At 44.7% G+C, this 16,754-nt stretch overlaps 1 protein-coding gene across 1 annotated transcript in view; it reads left to right on the top strand.

Annotated features, from left to right (window-relative positions):
* LOC122930035 (unconventional myosin-Vb-like) overlaps window positions 1-16,754 on the top strand; it is a 185,222-nt gene that overhangs the window by 166,922 nt on the left and 1,546 nt on the right. The window lies entirely within an intron of this gene.

Here is a 16,754-nt window from a genome sequence, read left to right as displayed (position 1 = left end):
ATCCGTTTGAAGTTGACACAATATGGCTCAATTTTCAAACGGATCCGTCCCCCCATGAAAGTCTGGACGGATCCGTCTGAGCAACTTTCACACTTAGAATTTTTTCTAAAATATAATGCAGACGGATCCGTTCTGAACGGATCCCATCGTCTGCATAATAGGAGCGGATCCGTCTGTGCAGACACCAGACGGATCCGCTCTGAACGCAAGTGTGAAAGTAGCCTTTTTGCCGAATCCAGTCTAGCTGGATACTGCCATTCACTGCCAGACCGCATGGATAGTAATGGGATCCGGCGGCTTTACAGCAGCAATGCCAAAGCTGCAGTCAGCTGTTGCAGAAGTACAACTCCCAGTATGCCGGGACATGCTACAGCTATTAGGCAATGCTGGTGGTTGTAGTTTTGCAACAGCTGCAAGTTGAGCATCCCTGCTTTACAGCATAAGGGTCCATTCACACGTCCATGGTGTATTGCGGATCCGCAATACACCCGGCCGGCACCACCCATGGAACTGCCTATAGTGTGCTCTCTGCATCCCGTTCTGCCTCATTGAGAATGAATGGGTCCGCACGCGTTCCCGATTTTGCGGAACGGATTCGGACCCATTTGCCGAGGTCTGAATGGACCCTTAGTGCCAGTTTTTGGCTGGACAAAAAATGTTGCATGCATTTCGCCAGAAAGCGCCCAGATCCGATTATAGTTAATGGGGTCCGGTGGTGAACGGCAGTATCCAGCTAGGCCAGATCCGGTGAACGGAGAACCGGCCTTCTGGATCTGTTTAACGCAAATGTGACTTTACCCTAAGTAGAAAGGGTGAGTTCAGATGCTGCTGATGGGAAAGGGGCCTGGAAAACCCCATCCACATACTGTAGAGTAGAAAATTTCTGTGAAAAACTGAATATGCTACTGATTTTCAATACAGATTTCAACCCTTTAGCGTAGAAGGCGAAATCTGCAGCGGAATAATTATCACTTACAGCTTTTTTCTTTATGGCTGTCCTTGTTGTGTATTCACACTATGCAGTTCCGATCATTCTCCGCACCCTTCATGGCCTCACACTTGTATCCTATTGAATTCCGCTCCGATACATTTCTCCGCACTGATACATTGTAGCCGCCAGTTCTCATTGGTCAGATGTATTAGGCTGAAGGCTTTCAGTAGTGTTGAGCGAAGCGAGCTTCGGATGCTTCACTTCTTTCAAAGATTCGTCTCCGTACTTCAAAACTTCTGAATAATACTGTACGGAGATTTGTCTCTGTACAGTATTAGAACGTATGGGCTCCGATGAGCCAAAGTTATTTATTAACGAAGTCGCGCGTGACTTCGGTAGTTGATTTTTAAAGTGGAAAACCACTTTAAAACGTGATACTGAATTCTGCTACTAGTCAGAACCAGTTTGTTTTCAAGTAGTTTTCCACTTAAAAAAATCAACTACCGAAGTCACGCGCGACTTTGTGAATAACTAACTTCGGCTCATCGGAGCCCATACGTTCTAATACTGTACAGTTACAGTATTATTCAGAAGTTTTGAACGAAGCGACTTGGGATAAAGCATCCGAAGCTTGCTTCGCTCAACACTAGTTTTCAGCATCTGGATGAAAACAAGAATGTTTCCATTCTTTGACAAGCTAGCAGAGATCTTGAATATGGTCACACAAAGTATCTTTACGTAATATATGCCTCATGGCACACGAACGTGGTTTGTTTCTGTTCAGGTTTTTTTCCGGATAGGATGCGGCCCCATTCATTTCAATGGGTCCGCAAAAAATGCAGACAGCATACCGTGTGCTGTCCGCATCAGTATGTCCGTTCCGTAGCCCCGCAAAAAAAATAGAACGTCCTATTCTTGTCCGTTTTAGATATTGTTACAATGGATCTGCAAAAAAACAGATGGCTTACGGATGTCATCCGTTTTTTTTTTTTTTGCGGAATGCAAAACACATACGGTTGCGTGCATGTAGCCTTAGGCTGATGATTATGAGTAGCGATGTTCTGCCCATTCCCCCAGTGACAGCGGGAGAGAACCTGAATGCTAATATTCCGCCTCTTTTCATCCTGCTGCTGTGAAGTCGGGGATTTTGCGCCGTACAATGCCGAGTATTCATATATTTTTGATATTCTTGACTTGAGTCGGCATTAAAAGTGGATGAGCCGGAGTCTTGGAGGAATAAGACTTGCTGGTAAATAATGGATGACCCATGATACAGCACACAGAGATTTTAAGGTCTTTGCACGCTTTACTTTGAAAAGAAGGACATTTCTAGAGCACACAGAGCGGAGGGCGGTGGTCCGAAACAGCCGGCTCGCCAGCTGTCGCCTAGGTGGTCACAAAAGTCGCTTCTGTTTTGCGGAATGATTTGTAGTTTTTGTACCGTGTTGGGGTGCAGTTAATTAATTATTTATAGGAGACCTGAAGCTGCTATGATTTGATTGCATACTTAAAGGGGTTGTTCACCTCTGGGGACCCCTCCCCAGCATGGCCAAACCCACGGTGATAATCATAGCTACCTGATCCCCGCCAGATCTGGGTCTCCCCGTATCAACATCCATCAAGTGGCCACCACAGCCAATGACTGGCTGCAGCGGGGACGTGTCGCCCGTACATGACGTGATAAATATTATTGTGAATTGCTAACCAAAACACAACTTTTTGACCACCCTAATTTTTTTTAAAAACAAAGTAAAAAAATTTGACACGCCCTAGCGACGCAGTGACATGACGCATGGGTGACACCTCACTGCTGTGGCTATTTGATGGATGTTGATGCAGGGGGGAGACCCAGACCTGGCGGGGATCAGGTAAGTATGATTACCACTATCGGTCCGGGCACACTGGGGGGCTCTGCAAAAAAGAACATCCCCCTTAATACTTTGGAATACTAAATGCATGATAACCTGTCAGTGTAACACTGACAAGCAACCTGTTCGGCTATGCCTCTGACCTGACCTAATCCTATGGCAGACCTGGGGGCGTTTGTTTGGCCCCCATTTGCCATGGTAAGCCTTCAGCACCCCGTAATCAAAGGGCAGATAAAGAGGGAGCCCCTCACCCTGTCGGGCTCAACTAGACTGCGTTGTCTTAGGGGTTAAACAGCCGGGATCAGAGGTTTCTATGATCCAGACGGTTACAGCAGGACCCGGTTGTCAGTCACCATTGGGCTCCTGCTGTTGATCGAGTGGCCACAGCTCTTATGTCTCTACAGTCATCATGACTTTTCCGGGGGTTTTCGGGAACAGGACTCTGAAAAGCCTCAGAAAAGCGAGGACCAACTAAACAAATGCAGTCATTTATGCCAGAATGAGCATATGGAGGAGCTTAAAGGGGCTTTCTGTGAATTGATTTTCAGGGTAGTTATCATTGGGGTCTGCACAGTAGGAATACATAGAGTATCTATATAACTTTACAGAGGGCCGCTCTCCCAACTTCTCTCTTTTATTAAATACTTATGTTCCCCATATGTTTAAATTCTGGAGCATCTTTTCTGACAACAATACATTGTGCAGTTCCTCTGTTATTCCTCCAGGAAATGTATGAGTAAATTGGTGACTGGCATAACCACTCCTTTTGTCAGTGGGGTGTGTGTCACATCTCATGCTCAGCACTGGTTGGACAGTGTCCGTTTTTAGAAATGTGCCATTTTGACAAGACAAATTGTGGCGCCATGATGTTAGTTTATTAATACATTGCCAGGATGAATAACAGAGGAGGTTGGTAAGAGAAGATGCTCCAAAATTGTTCTTTTATAGGAAGTGCACACATCTGCTAAGGCTACTTTCACGCTGGCGTTTTGGTTTCCGTTTGTGAGCTCCGTTCAGGGCTCTCACAAGCGGTCCAAAACGGATCAGTTTTGCCCTAATGCATTCTGAATGGAAAAGGATCCGCTCAGAAAACATCAGTTTGCCTCCGTTCCGTCTCCATTCTGCTCTGGAGGCGGACACCAAAACGCTGCTTGCAGCGTTTTGGCGTCCGTCTGACGAAACTGAGCCAAACGGATCCGTCCTGGCACACAATGTAAGTCAATGGGGACGGATCCGTTTTCTCTGACACAATCTGGCACAATAGAAAACAATAGATTTTCTATGGTTTTCAAGATGGATCCGTCTTGGACATGTTAAAGATAATACAAACGGATCCGTTCTGAACGGATGCAGACGGTTGTATTATTGTAACGCATCCGTTTTTGCAGACCCATGATGGATCCGCCCAAAACGCGGGTGTGAAAGTAGCCTAAGAAAGTCTTGTGAGTAGAGCTGATAACTGTTCTGTAAATCCCCAAATTCACAATTCTGCGCTTTAAACCCATCTGAATAAAACCTTTACACTTAAAGCCATTATGTAGCAGCTTATAGACCGACGCAATCTCACCGGAAGGTTCTCATTTCTTCCTGCATTGCCTCTTGAATATTATTGTTCTCTTCTCTCTGAATTGCTTCTATTAAAAACCTAATTCCAGGGAAAATGAGAACTCCGGCCTTAGGAGCACAATTACCGTTTAATCTGCTTTGTTGATATTAAAGAAACACTCCAGCAGATCGGATACATTGTATTATCCTAGTGCATGGCCCAAGGGGGTGGAGTATGAGGGATAGCCTGATTAATGTTGTTCTAAATCCCTTTGTCATGGCCCGACCCCCAGCACCTCAGGCCTCGTCCACATTTCCGTTTTTCACTGACGTCTGTTCACATTTTCATTTTTTTTTTTTTTTTTACTGGCTTTGGGTCAGTAAAAAAAAATCACGGAGACATCCGTAAAGCAGACCAAGCACGCCCATTGAAGTCTATAGGTCCATGAAAAGCACACACACACCACGGATGGCATCCGTGTTGTGTCCGTTTTTCACTGAAGACTGATAGGAGACTCTTTGAAAATTAATTTTCAGCTGAGCAACGTCAGTGAATTACGGATGGTAAAAACGGACACACGGACCAACCACGGATCCTTCCTGGACAGCCTCACGGAGGAGACGCGTACACTTTTTTTCACACAAAAATGTGGAAGAGGCCTAACGCTGTGTATCAGGTTTCCCTTGGAGTGCTCCTATACACGGATCGGTGGCCCCTTCATTACACCCCCCTGTCTCTGCCCGGACTATTTCCAGGCGCTTATCAGAAGGAAATTTGGTGTCACGGCCCCCATTACGTGTCCCACCATTACCATCATTTGCAGTGATGTCGTGAACGAGAAATCTGGACGGCTTCTGGATCCGTATCATCTATAGCAGGAATGGCCAACCTGTGGCTCTCCAGCTGTTGTAAAACTACAACTCCCACCATGCCCTACTGTAGGCTGATAGCTGTAGTCAGTCTGGGCATGCTGGGTATTGTAGTGTTGCAACAGCTGAAGAGACTCATGTTGGCCATCCCTGATCTATAGCGATGAATCCAGGTTCTGTTTGGGATCAGACGATGGTCAGGCCTCGTGGCGAGCGCTTCAGTCCTGCCTTTGCTGTGGAGCGACGCACTGCCCCAAACGCTGGTGTGATGATCTGTGGAGCCATCACATAGGACAGTCGGTCACCCCTAGTGGTGATAGGAGGGACTCTAACAGCTCAGCGATACGTGCAGGACATCCTGCCACCACGTGTGCTCCTCATGGCAGGGCTTCCAGTTGGCATTTATCAGCAGGATAATGCTCGCCCACAAGTGTACCGTGACCCGCCGGCCGCCAGATATCGCTTGGCCTTATTCTCACATCCAGCCTGAAATATTCCATAAAAGGATAAAATCGCCTTGAACTCTATAACCAGATGTAATTATCTTTCATTAATGTTTCTTTCCGATCTGCCATCATGATCGTAAGTTACGTTAACCGATGGCATCAGTTAGGCAATAAACACGCCATCATACTGTAAGCAAGCAAGTGGCGGTCATTTTCTTCTACAAGATACTATCCTCTGCACAGGTCATCAGTATCTTATCGGTGGCGGTCTGACACCCAGGACCCCCGTCCATCAGCTGTTTGAGCTGTGAGCACCATGGCTGTCTCTCTCAGCTTCCTCTAGACCAGTGACGTCTCGTTCATCGGTCACTTGTCCTGGGCTCAGCTCAGCCCCATAGAAGTGAATAGGGGTGAGCTGTAATACCAAGCGCGGCCACCATACAATGTACGGCGCTATGCTCGGTGAGCTGCTCACAGTAGCGCCAGTGCCTTCTCAAAACAGCTTATTGGCGGGGGTCCAAGGTGTTGGACCCCCACCAATCAGATACTGATGACCTATCGTGAGGATAGGTCATCAATATTACAATCTCAGAAAACCCCATTTAAGGGGTTGTCTTAGGATAGAACGGAATGGTTTATCTTTAGGAAACCAATGCACTACCTACTTTTCTCATACTGAGCTCCTGGGCCCCAAAGACGAACAGGGCCCTAACCTGCCATTTATAATACTGGTGTCTTATCATGTGGCAGAGGGGTCTTGGGTCCCCCAATTGCTGCCTCTGCAGTCACCCTATAACTATGCCCCGACACTCCAGCTGTACTCGGCTTTCTCCTGGCATCATAGGGTTGGGCCCTTCTAGCTGACTGCAGCCATAAGGAAAAACTGCAAAAAAGGCACACAAAAAAATCTATATGACACTTTCCTAGTGCTGCTCCCCCTGGTTAGCAGTGAGATTTCAATATCTGCCCGAGACACCCCTTTAACAGGTATTTTTTAATCTTTACAAGCAACAATATGGAGCTATAGATATAAACTTACAGATTTCTTTATAGACATAATTGATCGTTGCCTGATGCCCTATAAGGTACATAAATACTACCCCTAGAGCAGTGCTTTGACCAGTGTCATATAATATGTTCGGCAAGGTTTTTACAACAAGGTTTCTGAATATGTCTTTTGTGTAAAGTGGAATATCCCTTTAAATAATTATATTCTATAGGGGAGGAAGCAGCCCTCTCATCACTCCGGGATAAAATCCCAAACTAATTGGGTGCTGCTTGCTTGCATGTCCATGAAAAAGCAGCTAAACAAAGCTCTTAGTAACCGTGAATAGTTCAGAGAGACGGGTAATTACAGTGCGAGTCTTCACTGCGGATAGTTGTAGGTAGTGTTCAGCAGGATACAAGCAGCTGCGCTCCTCTGCGATGGCCACTTATTGGTATCAGAATATATCATGAGTAGGGATGAGCGAATCGGCGAAGTCGATTCGCATTAAACTTCGTTCCAATACTGTACGGAGCAGGAGCTTCATAAATAAATTTTAAAGGGCTAATCCATCTTCAGAGAACTATATACTTTATAGATTTGTATAGGCGGAATTGAATGTCCTTGCTATTTTGCTTACTATAATACTGTCTCCTATGTACAAGAATATAACTACTATAATACTGCTCCTATGTACAAGAATATAACTACTATAATACTGCTCCTATGTACAATAATATAACTACTATAATACTGTCTCCTATGTACAAGAATATAACTACTATAATACTGCTCCTATGTACAAGAATATAACTACTATAATACTGCTCCTATGTACAATAATATAACTACTATAATACTGCGCCTATGTACAAGACTATAACTACTATAATACTGCTCCTATGTACAAGACTATAACTACTATAATACTGCTCCTATGTACAAGACTATAGCTACTATAATACTGCTCCTATGTACAAGACTATAACTACTATAATACTGCCTGCTATGTACAAGAATATAACTACTATAATACTGCTCCTATGTACAATAATGTAACTACTATAATACTGCTCTATGTACAAGAATATAACTACTATAATACTGCCTCCTATGTACAAGAATATAACTACTATAATACTGCCTCCTATGTACAAGAATATAACTACTATAATACTGCCCCTATGTACAAGAATATAACTACTGTAATACTGCTCCTATGTACAGGAATATAACTACTATAATACTGCCTCCTATGTACAAGAATATAACTACTATGATACTGCCTCCTATGTACAAGAATATAACTACTATAATACTGCCCCTATGTACAAGAATATAACTACTGTAATACTGCTCCTATGTACAGGAATATAACTACTATAATACTGCCTCATATGTACAAGAATATAACTACTATAATACTGCCTCCTTTGTACAAGAATATAACTACTATAATACTGCCTCCTATGTACAATAATGTAACTACTATAATACTGCTCCTATGTACAAGGATATAACTACTATAATACTGCTCCTATGTACAGGAATATAACTACTATAATACTGCCTCATATGTACAAGAATATAACTACTATAATACTGCCTCCTTTGTACAAGAATATACCTACTATAATACTGCCTCCTATGTACAATAATGTAACTACTATAATACTGCTCCTATGTACAAGGATATAACTACTATACTACTGCCCCTATATACAAGAATATAACTACTATAATACTGCTCCTATGTACAAGAATATAACTACTATAATACTGCCTCCTATGTACAAGAATATAACTACTGTAATACTGCTCCTATGTACAAGAATATAACTACTATAATACTGCCCCTATGTATAAGAATATAACTACTATAATACTACCTCCTATGTACAAGAATATAACTACTATAATACTACCTCCTATGTACAAGAATATAACTACTGTAATACTGCCCCTATGTACAAGAATATAACTACTATAATACTGCTCCTATGTACAAGAATAGAACTACTATAATACTGCTCCTATGTACAAGAATAGAACTGCTATAATACTGCCTCCTATGTACAAGAATATGGAAGCATTTGGTCTGGTAATGATTTTTTTTTATTAGGATACTATTTATCACTGCAGTTGTTTTTTACTAGACCTTTTAGGCCTCATTTCTTGTTTCTAGTAGTTGCCTGGGGAAACATAAGCAGCTCACGAGCTATGACGGGTATATTTCATATAACAGTGGTTATGACCTACATTTTCTGTATGTCATGTAGTATATCTGTTACTTGGTCTGTGGCGTCTCCTCTCAGAAATCTTATGGCTTTTCGAAGCGTTTTTTATGTAATATAAGGCTGCTCTTCCTTATGGCCTCAGGACGGGACGGTATTCAGTAGATCACATTGCAGCTCTTCTTTGTTGTGAAATCCACAGAACATAAGGACATTTTCTGTTTTATGATGCAGCTGGACCCTTCGCAAGCACTTATATTAGACTGCGGAGTACAAGGCCACGCTCCTTTCTGTCGGTTGATAACACTTTTCACAGTGAGCTTCGGAAATAGAGAAAGTGTATTAAAAATATGTACCCCTCCCCTAATGCCCTTTAACCCCTTAAGGACACAGCCCTATTTCACCTTAAGGACCAGGCCATTTTTTGCAAATCTGACCAGTGTCACTTTAAGTGCTGATAACTTTAAAACGCTTTGACTTACCCAGGCCGTTCTGAGATTGTTTTTTCGTCACATATTGTACTTCATGACACTGCTAAAATTGGGTCAAAAAAGTTAATTTTTTTGCATAAAAAAATACCATATTTACCAAAAATTTTGAAAAATTTGCAAATTTCAAAGTTTCAGTTTCTCTACTTCTGTAATACATAGTAATACCCCCAAAAATTGTGATGACTTTACATTCCCCATATGTCTACTTCATGTTTGTAGCATTTTGGGAATGATATTTTATTTTTTGGGGATGTTACAAGGCTTAGAAGTTTAGAAGCAAATTTTGAAATTTTCAGAAATCTTCAAAATCCCACTTTTTATGGACCAGTTCAGGTTTGAAGTCACTTTGTGAGGCTTAGATAATAGAAACCTCCCAAAAATGACCCCACTCTAGAAACTACACCCCTCAAGGTATTCAAAACTGTTTTTACAAACTTTGTTAACCCTTTAGGTCTTCCACAACACTTCATGGCAAATGGACATAAATTTTTAGAATTTAGATTTTTTGGAAAATTTTCCAATATAATCAATTTTTTCCAGGAAAAAAACAAGGGTTAACTGCCAAACAAAACTCAAAATGGGTTGCCCTGATTCTGTAGTTTGCAGAAACACCCCATATGTGGTCGTAAACTACTGTTTGGCCAAACGGGAGGACATAGAAAGAGGGGCACGCCATATGGGTTTTGGAAGGCAGATTTTGCAGGACTGGTTTTGTTTATACCATGTCCCATTTGAAGCCCCCTGTTGCACCCCTAGAATAGAAATTTCAAAAAAGTGACTCCATCTAAGAAAGTACACCCCTCAAGGTATTCAAAACTGGGTTTACAAACTTTGTTAACCCTTTAGGTGTTCCACAAGAGTTAATGGCAGATGGAGAAACAATTTAGAAATTTCTATTTTTTGGAAAATTTTCCATTTTAACCCTTACTTTATTACTGAAAAAAAATGGGTTAACAGCCAAACAAAACTCAAAATGGGTTGCCCTGATTCTGTAGTTTGCAGAAACACCCCATATGTGGTCGTAAACTACTGTTTGGCTAAACGGCAGGACATAGAAGAAGGGGAACGCCATACGGTTTTTGGAAGGCAGATTTTGCTGGACTGGTTTATTTACACCATGTACCCTTTCAAGCCCCCTGATGCACCCCTAGAGTAGAAACTCCATAAAAGTGACCACATCTAGGAAACTACGGGATAAGGTGGTTGTTGTTTTGGGACTATTTTAGGGGTAAATATGATTTTTGGTTGCTCTATATTACACTTTTTTGAGGCAAGGTAACAAAAAAATAAAATTCTAAAATTTTTCTACATTTGCTATTTAGTTTTTTGGTCACTTTTTTGGAGTTTCTAGTCTAGGCTACATCAGGGGGGGCTTCTAATGGGACATGGTGTCAAAAAAAAACCTGTCCATCAAAATCTGCCTTCCAGAAACCATATGGAGTTCCCTTCGTTCTATGCCCTGTCGTGCGGCTATATAGCCATTTACGACCACATATGGGGTGTTTCTGCAAACTACAGAATCAGGGCCATAAATATTGAGTTTTTTTTGGCTGTTAACCCTTGCTTTATTACTGGAAAAAAAGGATTCAAATGGAAATTTTGCCCAAAAATGGGTGTTTTGGCACCGTTTTTATTTTATATTTTTAACGCTGTTCATCCGAGGGGTTTGGTCAAATGTTATTTTTATAGCGACGACTTTTACGCACGCGACGATGCCCAATATGTATGGCTCTCAGACTTTGGAGACACTAAGCAGGCATCCTAAAACTGCGGCCCTCCAGATGTTGTAAAACTACAATTCCCACCATGCCCTGCTGATGGCTGTAGGTTTTCTGGGCATGCTGGGAGTTATAGTTTTACAACATCTGGAGGGCCGCAGTTTGAGGATGCCTGCACTAAAACTAATATTTTTTTGGGGAAAAAAAATTGTTTCTGTGTCTCCAAAGTCTGAGAGACATAGTGTTTTATGTTCTCTAGGGGACTGTTGGAGATTATAAAAATTTAGTACTCCATGGAAGTGTGATACTCCCTGAAGCAATCGATAACGCAGAGGCCCGGATGATCGGGGCAAGTGTCACACTGAGTAGTGGTGTCCTTCCGTATCCCCCTCTTGTGACACACTCTGCATCTTATTTGGGTTCGTCCCTTCTTTCCAGTATGGGGGACCACACCTGGAAAGTGTTGGCCAGGGACGATCCGGGCGCCTCCAGTTCCCGAGGTACTCCGGCCTGCTCTTTCCCGGTCCGAAAAGATCAGGTCTTTGAGGACTGCCTCATAGAACTGGAGGAATGTCCCTGTGCTGCCAGCGCTTCGGGATAGTACAAAAGAGTTGTACATGGCAACCTGTACCAAGTAGACCGCAACTTTTTTGTACCATGCCCGGGTTTTGCGCATGGCATTATATGGCTTGAGGACTTGATCAGAGAGATCAACTCCTCCCATATACCGATTGTAGGCGACGATACAATCTGGCTTGAGGACCGTTGCCGCGGTACCTCACACAGAGACGGGGGTGGTGCGGTTACCGTGGATTGTGGACAGCATAAGGACATCCCTCTTGTCCTTATACCTGACCAGCAACAGGTTTCCACTGGTAAGGGCACGGGTCTCACCCCTGGGGATAGGTACCTGGAGGGGGTGGGCAGGGAGGCCGCGTTGATTTTTCCGCACGGTCCCACAAGCGAACGTGGATCTGGCGGCAAGGGACCTGAACAAGGGAATGCTGGTATAAAAGTTGTCCACGTACAAGTGGTAACCCTTATCCAGCAGTGGGTACATAAGGTCCCACACGAGTTTCCCGGTAACACCCAGAGTGGGGGGACATTCTGGTGGTTGAATCCGGGAATCTCGCCCCTCGTACACACGAAATTTGTAAGTGTACCCTGAGGTACTCTCACAAATTTTGTATAGCTTCACGCCATACCTCGCCCGCTTTGTGGGAATGTATTGGCGGAAACTGAGTCTCCCCTTGAACGCAACGAGAGACTCATCAACCGCGACCTCCCTTCCAGGTACGTAGGCCTGCTGAAATGTGGCCCCAAAGTGATCGATGACCGGCCGTATCTTGTACAGCCGGTCATAGGCAGGATCACTTCGGGGGGGACATGCTGCATTATCGGAATAATGCAGACATTTCCGAAAGGCCTCAAACCGGGAGCGTGTCATGGCCGTACTGTACAGTGGGGTCTGGTAGAGTATGTCCCCACTCCAGTAATGCCTGACACTGGGTTTTTGCACTAGACCCATATGCAGCACGAGGCCCCAAAATGTCCTCATCCCGGCTGCACTGACCGGCGTCCAGCCACCGGGTCTAGCCAAAAATGAGCCCGGGTTTTGAGCGACGAACTGTTGGGCGTACAGATTCGTCTGCTCCACCATCAGATTCACCAGTGGGTTACTGAAAAAAAAACTAAAAAAGTCAATTTCAGTAAACCCCACTGTGGGAATCTGGATTCCAGGATTGCCAGCGAAATCCGGAATCTCAGGCTCAAAGTCCACTGGGGGACACCAGCTAAGTTCATCGGCAGGGGGCTCCGGTGGACTTATTTGGTGGGCCGGGAAACCAGTACGAACCCCAGGGCGGCTCGTACTAGGGTGGGCCACAGGATCCCTAGCATGTGCGGCCCCTGGCTCCGCCTGGCGGCGTCTCCGCCGCCTTGGTGGCTCATCGTCATCCGATGATGATGAGGAGGATGCGGATGATAAAAGGAATGTGGGGTCATCCTCATCCTCACTGGGGCTCTCAGAGTCGGAGGCAATCTGGGCATATGCCTCCTCGGCCGAGAACACCCGGCGGGCCATGGGTGTGTGTGTGTGCGTGTGTATGTGCGTGCGTGTAAACCTTTATTCTATGTGCGTGTGTGTGGGGGCACGGGTGTTCACGTACTAAAAAGTCCAGGCAAAAAAAATAAAAATAAGTTCAAACTTGCTGATCAGCGGTTCAACGCTGATCAGCGGTCGGTGGGGTGGTGGGGCGGGCGATGCGCTAACAGTGGACGGACGCTAAAAAGTGCCGGCCAGTCAGCGCACGCAGAAAAAAAAAAAAGTGGTGGTGGCGGAAGGGTCTGGTGGGGGGTTGGTGGGGGGTTGGTGGGTGGGGTGGGGGGGGCTGGTGGTGGGGGGGATGCGGGGGGGCAAGTGGCAGGGGGGTCTGGGGTCTGAAAGCTGAAACAAAAAAGTTTAGAATAAATGTGCTTTTTATTTTTTTCTAACTTTTCCCTTCTTTCCCTTCCTAATGGTGCCTCTCCTCACTGACCCTAACCTACCTGGGTGGCGATGGGTGCAGGAGGGTGATGGATGCCGATTAGGGGGACACAGGAGCTGGTGCTGGACGATGCTGCACGGTCAGGGTGCTGGACAGGAAGAGGAGGGGAGAGAGGAGCGCAGGAAGTTTGAATCTCGCGCCTCTCTCCCCTGCACCAATCAGCACCCTGGACAGCGGCATTCAGCACCAGAGCCAGCACCGCCTCTCCAAATCCTCGGACTGCGATAGGTGGTGTATAATTACGCCACCGATCGGTCTTTTTCCGGTTCATCGGGTCACAGGACACCCGAATGGACCGGAAACGCAGAAAACCGCAGGTCTGAATTGACCTGCGGTTTTCTGCGATCGTCGATGCGGGGGGGTCAAATGACCCCCCCCCCCCTGCATTGTTACAGGATGCCGGCTGAATGATTTCAGCCGGCATCCCGTTCCGATTAACCCCCGCGGCGCCGGCATCGCTATTTAAAGCCATGACGTACCGGTACGTCATGTGTCCTTAAGGACTCGGGAAACATGCCGTACCGGTACGTCATGTGTCCTTAAGGGGTTAATTCTTTTTTATATATTTTTTTTGTAAGTTCTTTTGAAAAGTGAATTTCTGCCTTTTCTTCTCTGTGGTTACCCGAGGCATTGCTTGAAGTTACATCTTTAATATCGAAGGGGTCTTCCTACTGGACAAAAGCCTTTCTTATGGGCATAACTTGACCCTCCTGGACCCGCAGTGCAAAATCCCTATCTGGGTCCTCTAACTATCACATGTAATTTATAGTCCTGCTTTCGTCATTGTAGACAAAGGGACCTGTTGGACCACCTCAGGATCCAGGGCCATGGTTCTACTACAACCCGTGATTCCCCTATGATTACATCCCTGCCATACAGAAGAAGATAGAGGTTGGGGTTCTAGCCCTATATTGCAGAAAAAAATGTAAAACACAATTTCAATAAAAACATATCTATGCTGGGTTCATTGTTGTGCTGGTTTTTAATTTGAGTTTATATGCCATAGAGAGTGAGTCAGAGCCTGCTCAGCTTCTTAAAGAGTTGCTGTACTTTCACACGACTTTACCTAAATCAATAGTACAAGCGACCACAAGAAACTTTGTAATATGTTTTATCAGTGAGATATGTCTAGTTCTCATGTTACCAGCTCCACCCCCACCTTGCTAGAACACTTTTCACTTTGAAAAATGCTTTCAGTTTGTCTCCAGAAGGACCATCTCCACTGGAGGATCATAATACACTTCCTTTCAAGTCTATGGAGAGGGGAGGAGGATAGAGTTAGCAGGAGCACAGTATGACAGAGGAGACAGGCACAGACAAAGAGAGACTGCCCAGCTAAATAGGAAGGTTATAGGTCAGCACAAGTGCTTCATTCACAAAAATACAGGTCAGTACTTCTCTGCAATGTCCTCTATTATCCTTGGGTTGGTTCCCGAGTGACTGTGAGACAGTTAGGAAGAAGATTCTCCTCTACTTTCTTTCTTTTGTTTTCTTTGCTCCAATGCATCGAGGTTTGGACAGCTTCCTATATTGATGACCTATCCAGAGGATAGGTCATCTATATAGGAAACTGGCCAACCCCTTCAAGTAGAAAAAAAAAAGGAAGCAGCTTTGCAAATGGTCTTAATTATAAGTATCCATCCGTATTGTGTACACGGCTGCTGTACGGAGCAATATGTTCACAGTTATAGATTGTAGATCCTGTGGTTTGCATCTTTATTACCTGCTCTCAATGTGAACCCGGCCTAAAACGTTTACTCGAACTATATGGTGGTATTATTTAAGCACTATTAGGGCTCATGCTCATGACCGTGTGCCAGCCGTGCCCGAGCTGTGGACAGCAAATTGCAGTCCGCAATACATGGGCACCAACTGTGTACCCAACGCCTGCGGACGTGGACCAATTCACTTCAATCCACAATCCGCACCTCAAAAAAAAAAAAAAGTAGTGCGTGCTTTCCTTTTTTGTGATGCAGAGGCATGGACAAAAAACTCACGGAAGCGCTCCGTAGTGCCTTGTGGTCTTCTGATACATTCCTTTGTTCCGTAGTGCTTTCATGGTCTTCTGATTCGTTCCGCACTGCTCCGTAGTGCTTCCGTGGTCTTCTGATACGTTCCTTCGTTCCGCACTGCTCCGTAGTGCTTCCGTGGTCTTCTGATACGTTCCTTCGTTCCGCACTGCTCCGTAGTGCTTCCGTGGTCTTCTGATATGTTCCTTCGTTCCGTGGTCTTCTGATACGTTCCTTCTTTCCGTAGTGCTTCCATGGTCTTCTGATATGTCCCTTCGTTCCGTGGTCTTCTGATACGTTCCTTCGTTCCCCACTACTCCGTATGTTCCGGATTGCGGACCCATTTAAGTGAATGGGTCAACGTCTGTGATATGGTGCGCACTCAGCCAGTGCTTGTATATTGCAGACCCACTGTTTGCGGGCCGCAATACAGGAACGGCCGGGACACGGTCATGTGCATGAGACCTTAGGGCAGTATTATGGCAGATTGGCAGTGTTACTATTTAATCCTTCCAAAAAAAAGGCATAATGATTGCATAGTTGTCTCCAGCCCATCCAGTTGTATTTTGGTGCACATTTGGCACAGATTGGCAATCTAGTCCTTCACTGTCACCATAGACAAGGATTCTTTACTGTCGGAGCAGTGAGACTTTGGAGCGCTCCACCAGAGAAAGTTGTGATAGTCCAAGGTCAGGAGAGTTCTGGATATCTGGAGCCTAATCATAGTACAGGTTATCTGTAGCAAATTTCTGGAGATTGAAGATTGGGTTGTTCTGCCAGATCTGGAGTCAGGAAGGATCAACGTCTAATCTTCAATCTCCAGAAGATTGGAGATTGAAGATTGGACGTCCATCCAGAGCAGGGGTGGGATTCAAATTTTTAACAACAGGTTCCCTACTCAGCGGTGGATACGCAGCGCGTCACGAGTCATGACACATATTTACATACACCATATATATGCAACACAGTCACGACATATTTACATACACTTTATTATTAATATAATGACCCCCTCTTTTTTATTAATATAATGGCCCCCTCTTTGTTATTAATATACTGGCCCCCTCTTTGTTATTAATATAATGGCCCCCTCTTTGTTATTAATATAATG

Source organism: Bufo gargarizans, chromosome 1 (genome assembly GCF_014858855.1).
Source record: "Bufo gargarizans isolate SCDJY-AF-19 chromosome 1, ASM1485885v1, whole genome shotgun sequence".
NCBI classification, from domain to species: Eukaryota; Metazoa; Chordata; class Amphibia; order Anura; family Bufonidae; genus Bufo; species Bufo gargarizans.
The sequence above is the reverse complement of the archived record's forward strand: the minus strand, read 5'-3'. Positions and strand labels throughout refer to the sequence as shown.